Genomic DNA, 9,399 nt, shown 5'->3' with positions numbered 1-9,399 from the left:
AACTGATAATTTAGCTCCAAGATCTATAGTGAGTTCTCATTCCTTAGCAACCAAGGTGGCCATTGTTGACTGGTAACAAACACTATTGTGGTGCAAAAGAGCTTGACCATACTCTCAGTATTTGCTCGCACATAAAGAACATGGCAATGCAGAACCCGCATTGCTATTCACCATCTAATGGTTTATCATCCCAGGAATTGACCAACTCATTCAAGGTTTCTCGCATCTTTGGAGATCAAGTACCGAAAAAGATATTACATATATGACACAGACTCCACATAACCAAATGATACTGGAAGAGGTGGCCACAGCACAACATAACCAGATAGAATTCGAAGTATCAAGCTTAATGCACCTATCGACTAACGGGTCTATACGCTAATGAGCATCCTTCTTTTGTTATCAATGAGCACCCTTTGGTCTCTTTGGGCGGGGAGACATGAATAGTTTCCGCACAGAAACAACAGGATCATCCACCTGCAAAATGTAAGAGTATCATGAATATTTAGTTAGTTGTCTTCAGAAACTACAAATAGTGAACACAATGTAGTAGCTGTAAAACATTCTCAATCTCTGTACATCATCAAGCCAAGTCGATGAGCTCTCATCCCTTGAAGTTGACAGTTCCTTCTCGCGCAGAACTAACGCTGCAAGTGTCAGTCTCCACCCAGGCATAGCTTCACCATCCTCTGGAGCCACGCAGGGGCAATAGGGCCGGTGCTGCCTGATTGGATCAAACTGGTTGGCCTGATAATACTGTATTCCAATTGATCTCTTTCCTGAAGCACACAGGAGGGAACTTTATAATTGTGTTTAGAAGAGTGGGAAAAAAAAGTGAACAAGCTTTTCAAAAGAAATAATTAGGTATAGGTTGACAAAATATCAAACTTCAACACTATGTATAGAAAAAAGAATACAAAAATATTGTAATTTAAGAATCTTACCAAATTTGTCCTTTGCATCATCATTTTTTTTTAATTCCACCAAATCCGACATGTTAATGCTTTGGTTATTCATCTTTGTTTTAAGCATAAAATTCTTTTCACCATTTCCAATATTTGCGCAAGCACTTGCTAAAGCAGCATCAATAGCTGAAGCAGATGCAGTTAAGTCACCACTGTTTGGTACTAAATTGTGAGGCATTGATTCTGATGTTAAAATATCATTGTTAAACTTTGTGACATTATCTTGTTCTTCCACCAATTCAATCTCAGAACAATTTTGGGTGTCAACAGCCTTTGTGCTTGCAGATTCCCCAGCAATCTCCAATTTTTTATGAGATGCCTCTCTATCCACAATATCTTCTTTATTGCCTTGAGAAACCTCTAACACATTCTGAATGCCCACTTGATTTTTAAGATTACCATCATCAATAACACCTTCCTCATTTGCAGAGTTATTCGCACCATTACTAGTGCTTGCACCAGCTATCTCTCCTTTAAAACTGATTATAGCATTATCCTCGTTGCTTCCGCTCAAATTTTCATTTTCATTTCGTTTACGCTTTAACAATCCTGGACCATCTGGCACAATGAGGTCCTCAGTCATCTCATTCTCAGACCATGATGGAAAATCTTCTACCCGCAAGAACTCACTATTCGGTTGCTCCCTGAATGACTTTTCATGTTTGCTAGATATGAATTTGGTTCTTAAATGTCTGCTGATAATGGGAAAAGAAACACGTGGTTGGAAATTTTGTTAGCTGGTGGAGGACCACCAGCAATTGTCAAATTCAAGCCCAATGACCTTTCTTTCAATCCCGAACCATCATTCAGAGTATGGGAACCTCTACTAGTATCAAAAGTCCCCAAGTTTGAATTGATTGTTCCTGAAGTCTCTGCTTTAGAAGTTATCACAATAGAAGTGATTGACTCATTTTGGTCACTGGAATCTGCAAGTAAGGTGTAAAGTTCTAGAGGTCGTTGCACAGTTTCAAAAGCCCATAATGCCACACAAGCGCCACAAAATTTGCATTCTAAGACAGATGATGCTGGATCATAAGAATCCTGAGCAACATCCAGCGTAGCTGATTCAGTTGACTCAATTTCCCTTGAATAAATCACTAAGCCATCTTTCTGTTCAGTGTGCAACTGTAGTGATGACTTGGGGGTAGGTGCACTTTGTGCCAATGGATTGGATAGGTCTTGACAGTCAACAACATAGGGAAGAAGCCTAGGTTCCCAACCACACAAGCAGATAATTTTCCATACCTGTATTTATATATACATTTTAATCTGCCAATGAAGAACTATTGAACAAGTCTGACTAAAAATGAACTAAACATTCATAAATAAACTAGGTACTAAACTCGTTCATTTGGAATAATAAACAAGCAAACTTCAACACTTTCAAAGGCTAGGTTAATAAATAAGCTAGATACCGGCATAAATAATCTTGACTTGTCAAATGTTTATTAACAAGCTGTGAACAGACTCGGCATGAACATTGTTCTGCAATTTTTGTATGCATGCTCAAGTGGGATATGCCACACATAGATGGAAAAGTTTTAATTGAATTCATGATGCACTAATTATCTCATTTATTGTAGTTATCCTTTATATTGCTTTAGCTTCTTCCATGCCAGACAGTGGCTTCATTTCTATTTTCACATGGTTAAATATACTAAAACATCACATGCTTCAATATGCTAAAACATATGTCAAAGTGTCATCTACTAATACACTGCTCAATTTATTCCAACTACAGTATAAAATGTGAAATTTCTAATTAATTTGTAAGCTAAAAAGTGGAACTGCATGTGAATGTGATAATCCCAATGGTGTCTTTGGTTCACGAAATAGAATAGCTAAGGAATAACATAGTTTCCTACAGAGTAAAGTAAGTAAGAAAGAAATAAAGAATAAGTTTTCTATAGTTTGGTTCATGGATTGGAATGCACAAAAAGTAATTCTTATATTCGGTTGAAAGGAATGTTATAAAGAACACAAATAGTTTTCACAATGGTAAATAACTTTAAATAAATAATTTGTTTGACTCATTTTCCTTGCAGAACCCAAATTAGCTGTCTTGCACAAATTGGCCAACCCAAGCACACTACCTTACACAATCAGCTTGATCAGCCTGCCAGCTTGCCTGGTCTGATCAAACCGTCTAACTCAACCGGCAGCCTAGCCCACCCCGCTTGAATGGAACACCTGACATGCTTGGCCTGACTGGATTGACCAACCTATATGGTTCCACTGACTTGGCCAGATCACCAGGCTTCCCAAACCAACTTCTAGATCCAACCCACTCATCCAATTCAATTGGTCTCACTGAGACCGCCCCCTATAATGGAAAGAAAACATCGTATTAATTAATGAATATAGTGGAGACGGAAGGCCCATAAATTGGATTATTAGGAATTAATTAGTTTTCTGCCCATTTTGGTAGAATAAATTTTGACATATTTTAAGGCATTTAATTTCTTAGTAGAAATTTTTGACACTCAATTTTTACTCATAAATAAACAATAAAAAATATCTATAATCCCACCCTTTTACCAACCCAAATTTTCTTTCCCTAGCTTTTTCAACTTAGGATACCCACACCAAGTGATCAAGTCACTGATAAATGGTGATACAAAAGATTAATAAATGAACCCTTCAAGCCTAACCATATGATGAAGGCTTCAGCCCACAATTGGGCTATGTGGATTTAGCCTACATCACGTGTTGCACACAATCATTTGTGTATGTGTCACTATATTGCTATCTATCACTGGTGAGGGCTTCAACCCAAGTATCAGATGGTACCTACTATACTCTATAGCCAAGGCTCTAATAATTCACTTCTTATTGGATCTATTTAATAAAAAAATGATGTAAATAAACATGGAAGTATGTACATGTGTGGTCATTAACAAGTGTTAAAAAGCTTAAGAGTTGCTAACAGATACTATAGATGTGATTGAAAACTAGTTTTATCGAATAATTGATTATGCTTACCTTCTTTCCATTCTGCATTTTATGCTTATATATCCTGATATGATTCTTTTATGAAAAAGTTCCTTCCACTTATAGCATTTTCTTTTCCTATACAAAATATTCTTTCTTACACTTTGGCTTGTGTTTTGTTATATTTTAAAAAGTGAATAAAGATTGTTTATTTGCTTTATAGATGCTTGATACTTGTTTAACTCGTGTTATACTTGTCGTTGATGTTGTGGATCTTGTATTCTAGCAATGGTGGAGGGGGGGCCCTTTCTAATATGTGGAATAAACCAAAGGTCATGACAACAGGCAGGACTATACCAGAATTGGCACATTATGGTACAAAAAACAGATTTAGGTCGATGACAAAAAACCTAACACAGATAAGGATTTCAACTTTGCCTTTTCACTTTATCTGTCTGAGTAATTTCAGACATCCATTTTAGCCATTTTATCTTTGTTACACTAACTTTTTGTATCCGATGTTTGCTAACAACCCAATACTTTGATTCATAAAGTATGGTAGATAATATCATAGCCTTGTGAAATTCCCCTTAGAGCATAAGGAACATATAATGGTCACACAAGACTATAAAAGCTCCAGTTCATTTCAACTACTTATTTTAGCTAACTCTATACTCCTTTTGATTTCCTTATCCTTCACATTTTCTTTCAATCTATGAAATTTTATTGCAAAATATTCCTTTCTAAAAGATATCACTTACATGCTATATTCCAATTGTAAATATGGTTGTTAATGCTATCTATTTCATATATTGTAGCAATGAGCGATATCAAAACTTAGTTTGGCAACTATTCTGCCAACCACCATTGGCAGTAGTAGAATAGCCAATTAAAAGAGCGAAAATAAACCTCATGTTCCTATTAGTACAACCATTTGTACTAATTAATATATGTTTGAAATATATCTACTCATAACAAGCTATTCTTATTTGGAGAAATTTCTGTAATCGTGTAAAGAAACAAACCTGGTAAAACAAATCATGTGCAGCAGTTCCCAAACCACTATCCATATCCTTGCATACTGAACCATCAACAATCTTAAGACTTTTGCTGAAGTTAATTGGATAGTGTGGTGGCTCTGAAAGAAAATTCTCTAATTGGGGATTTTTCATCTTCATGTAATCAATGGCTGAGGATGAAATCAGAGGAAGCGCTGAGAGCTTCAGGAGTGCACAAGAACGCATATTGTAACTCTCTATCAAACTTTGTGGAGGTGTTGGAGGAAACAGAGATAGTGTTTCATCACATGCATTGTCAATCCAAGGACATAAAAGCTTATGCCTGTTATTAAGCTCCAAGCTGAATACAGCAGCAGCCTTTTCAACTACAATAACATATATTTCATACACCAGGAAATGAATAGGAAAAAAATAAGAGAAGAATATTGACAATGATACACAAAGTCATGTCTAGTAAGTATGAAATTTCAACAGTAGTGGTCCACAAGACTCACCATATATGCAACAACCAAACAACATGTATATGACAAAAACCCTAATTTTCTCAAACCAAAAACTAATAAAGCCAAAATCCAAACTCTTAATTCCATTATTTTGACATTATCTAATGGAAAAACTAAAACATTGACGTTGTGTAACCTTGTTCAGTTTAATCACAATACCATATGCGCAACATATTTATATCTACATCTCTAAATCTTTGAAATGTATAATATATTTAGCACACCTTGTTGCAATGACCATGACGAAGGAGTTGGGAATAGGAGCCGTGCTCCACATGATTCACAGGCTATGACCTCCATTTCCACATTTATCCAGCCTCTCCTTGCACAATTTACAGGATTAATAACCTGATAAGAAAAGTTTCAAACTTTCAATAGGAACCAATTAAAGAAGAAATGAAGGAGTACATGCATATAAACATTCAGGTCTGCACAGATCAAATGTGAAATGCCATGAAAATGCTAAATTCATGAGTTGCTAGCATTTTTTCGAAATGAAATGTTCACGAAGCTAATACCTACTTGATTTGGTCATGGTGTTATGAGTATAATTTTGAAGACAGATTATATATTTATTTAAGTGTTTGAATACAATCAAAAGAATGATTCTTCTCTTCAAAATGAAAGAAATGATCATGAGCATGATATTGGTTTATTTAACTGCACAGCTAGATAAAAAGTCATTAGCTTCTTCTGTAATTTGAAGTTGATAATGATGATCCAAATATTACAATAGTTTCAATTGCTAAAGGATCGTCTCTCAGTTCTCAGCTCAGGATGGAGTAGGTACCTAGGGCAGAGAACAATTGGAAAGAAGGGAGCACAAGTGAGGGAAAGACAAACGAAACAAGCTCTTTTATTAGAACACAAGAGGGAAGTAAGGCACGAGTATTCCTCATCTGCCTTGCAACCCATTACAAGTAGACTTAAATAGAGAAAGAAAAGTTAATCATCACATGCCGGGTGCTCATTGGGCCCCATCGTCACATGCAGAGATTCTTTTCTTCTCCCCTAAGTCAAGACACATACAAGTGGCGGGACAACACCACTTACAAGAGCTTTACCAAAACCATGGGCTCAAAACCGTGAGCGTCACTGGTTTTACAAAACCAGGAATCCAAGTGGACCCCTGTTGAACAATATGGCACATGGTCGGCCACCTTTGGGTGCTTTTCAGGCACATTGTTCGACACGACAAAAGTAAAAGAGGGCACTTACACATCGGCCCAACACACACACATGGATGCGTAGGGAATCTGGGTCCACCACGCTCTATTATTGACTCTAGTGTACAACCTTCTGTCGACTGGCTGTACGGAGCCGTCGTTGGTTCTTGCCTGACGGACCAGCAACTTCGTCTCCAATCTTCACGGCGTCTGTCGCGGTTGCTTTCGGTTTCTTGTATACAGGATGCCAACGGAAAAGCCGTCTCCTCGGCCTTTTAGGTTCAGGTTTGATCCGGGCCGGTTTGCTTTCTAGGCCGCGATTGGATTTGTTGCAGGTGCCGAGATGGCTTGAGCAGTACAAGGCCTGCGGGCCTACTTCTACTCGGTCACCTTTCTCCTCTCCTGGCGTCACCCTTCGCCGGAGCTGTTCATCTTCTTCCATCGCCAAAAGTACGATTCGGCCGTAGTTGCGTAGTGGCGCTCGTGGAAGAGATATAGAAGACGGCAGTGGCACTAGGCTACCACTTCCCCCACCACCTTCCGATAAATGGATGGGACATCCATTTAATTGCCGGGAACAGTCGGGATCTTCCGGCGGTTCATCATCCCATCTTGGATGTTCTTTAGCCGTTCTACAACTTAGGCATGTCGTAGAGGCTGCTTCACAGGAGCAGGTCGTGGCTGTCTCCCATGAAGATTCTGACTCCTCAGTGGATGCAGTCTCCCATGAAGATGAAGATGTTCCAGAGGAAGTCCTGCAAGAGTCAGTACCGTCAGTGGAACCAGAGCGAGTGTTACCTGATGTATCACTGGCCACCGAGTTATTGCCATCGTCCGTTTCCCAGTTGGACGAGGTGCGACTTTCTTCGGATGCAGATCGCCAAGAAACTTCGTCTGATCCGGTGGATGAAGCTTCTGGCAAGGACAGTCAGGCTGGGACTGTGCTTCGTCAGATGAAGATGACGCTTCACATGCACAACAACCCCAGACTTGTTGCTGTGGAGATGAGCCTTCGTAAGGATATGGAGTGTAATCCTCACTTCTTCCCCTATCGTAGTCTAGGTCGCTCCAGACCTCGATAGATGCTTGTTCATTATAAAAATCACTTGTCCCATAATTAAAAGCATACAATTGTTCTTCACCATTCGAGTAATAATAGTAGGATCCTTCCATACCTACTTGATGATCTCGGTGAAAGGTAGAGTTGAACGGGGCTGCGCTTGATGTGGTCATCAACGTCAAAGGCGGTGGCTACTTCCTGACAACACGAGGCCTACTCTCGTAGCCTTCACCTCAGGGACTCAACTTCTCCCTGTTGCGCCTCTCGTGTCTTACGGTGGTTACGTCTTTTGTCACCTAATGTCCTTTGGCGAGTTCGACGGTCAGTAGACTTCGCACACAGACGTCTTCTTCGTAAGCAACATGCAGCTCACATAGCGCCTTGCATAGCTCACACCTCCTCAAGACTCCTTTAAAGCTCTGATACCAGGATTAAAAGGATCGTCTCTCAGTTCTCAGCTCAGGATGGAGTAGGTACCTAGGGCAGAGAACAATTGGAGAGAAGGGGGCACAAGTGAGGGAAAGACAAACGAAACTAGCTCTTTTATTAGAACACAAGAGGGAAGTAAGGCACGAGTATTCCTCTTCTGCCTTGCAACCCATTACAAGTAGACTTAAATAGAGAAAGAAAGGTTAATCATCACATGCCCGGTGCTCATTGGGCCCCTTCGTCACATGCGGAGATTCTTTTCATCTCCCCTAAGTCAAGACACATACAAGTGGTGGGACAGCGCCACTTACAAGAGCTTTACCAAACCATGGGCTCAAAACCTGAACCTAGTGGCAACTACGGCAGCAAGATGAACAGCTCGATCCGAGTATTCCTGAATCAAGTATTCCACTTGCTGTATCTTAGTGACTCTGATACCAGGATTAAAAGGATTGTCTCTCAGTTCTCAGCTCAGGATGGAGTAGGTACCTAGGGCAGAGAACAATTGGAGAGAAGAGGGCACAAGTGAGGGAAAGACAAACGAAACTAGCTCTTTTAATTAGAACACAAGAGGGAAGTAAGGCACGAGTATTCCTCGTCTGCCTTGCAACCCATTACAAGTAGACTTAAATAGAGAAAGAAAGGTTAATCATCACATGCCGGGTGCTCATTGGGCCCCATCGTCACATGCGGAGATTCTTTTCTTCTCCCCTAAGTCAAGACACATACAAGTGGCGGGACAACGCCACTTACAAGAGCTTTACCAAAACCATGGGCTCAAAACCGTGAGCGCCACTGGTTTTACAAAACCAGGAATCCAAGTGGACCCCTGTTGAACAGTATGGCACATGGTCGGCCACCTTTGGGTGCTTTTCAAGCACACTGTTCGACACGACAAAAGTAAAAGAGGGCGCTTACACATCGGCCCGACACACACACATGGATGCATAGGGAATCCGGGTCCACCACGCTCCATTATTGACTCTAGTGTATAGCCTTCTGTCGGCTGGTTGTACGGAGCCGTCGCTGGTTCTTGCCTGACGGACCAGCAACTCCGTCTCCAATCTTCACGGCGTCGGTTGCGGTTGCTTTCCGTTTCTTGTATACAAGATGCCAACGGAAACGCGATTGGATTTGCTGCAGGTGCCGAGATAGCTTGAGCAGTACAAGGCCTGCGGGCCTGCGGGCCTGCTTCTGCTCGGTCACCTTTCTCCTCTCCTGGCGTTGCCCTTCGCCGGAGCTGTTCATCTTCTTCCATCGCCAAAAGTGCGGATTCGGCCGTAGTTGCGGTAGCGCTCATGGAAGAGATACAGAAGGCGGCCTTAA

At 40.5% G+C, this 9,399-nt stretch overlaps 1 pseudogene; it reads right to left on the bottom strand.

Annotated features, from left to right (window-relative positions):
- Positions 1 to 209: 209 nt before the first annotated feature.
- LOC141817997 (uncharacterized) lies at positions 210 to 5,762 on the bottom strand (annotated as a pseudogene).
- Between the last annotated feature and the right edge of the window lie 3,637 nt (positions 5,763 to 9,399).

This window comes from Curcuma longa, unplaced genomic scaffold (genome assembly GCF_044706935.1).
Source record: "Curcuma longa cultivar G26 ecotype Majalengka, Jawa Barat unplaced genomic scaffold, ITB_CL_G26_1.1 contig_22857, whole genome shotgun sequence".
NCBI classification, from domain to species: domain Eukaryota; kingdom Viridiplantae; phylum Streptophyta; class Magnoliopsida; order Zingiberales; family Zingiberaceae; genus Curcuma; species Curcuma longa.
The sequence above is the reverse complement of the archived record's forward strand: the minus strand, read 5'-3'. Positions and strand labels throughout refer to the sequence as shown.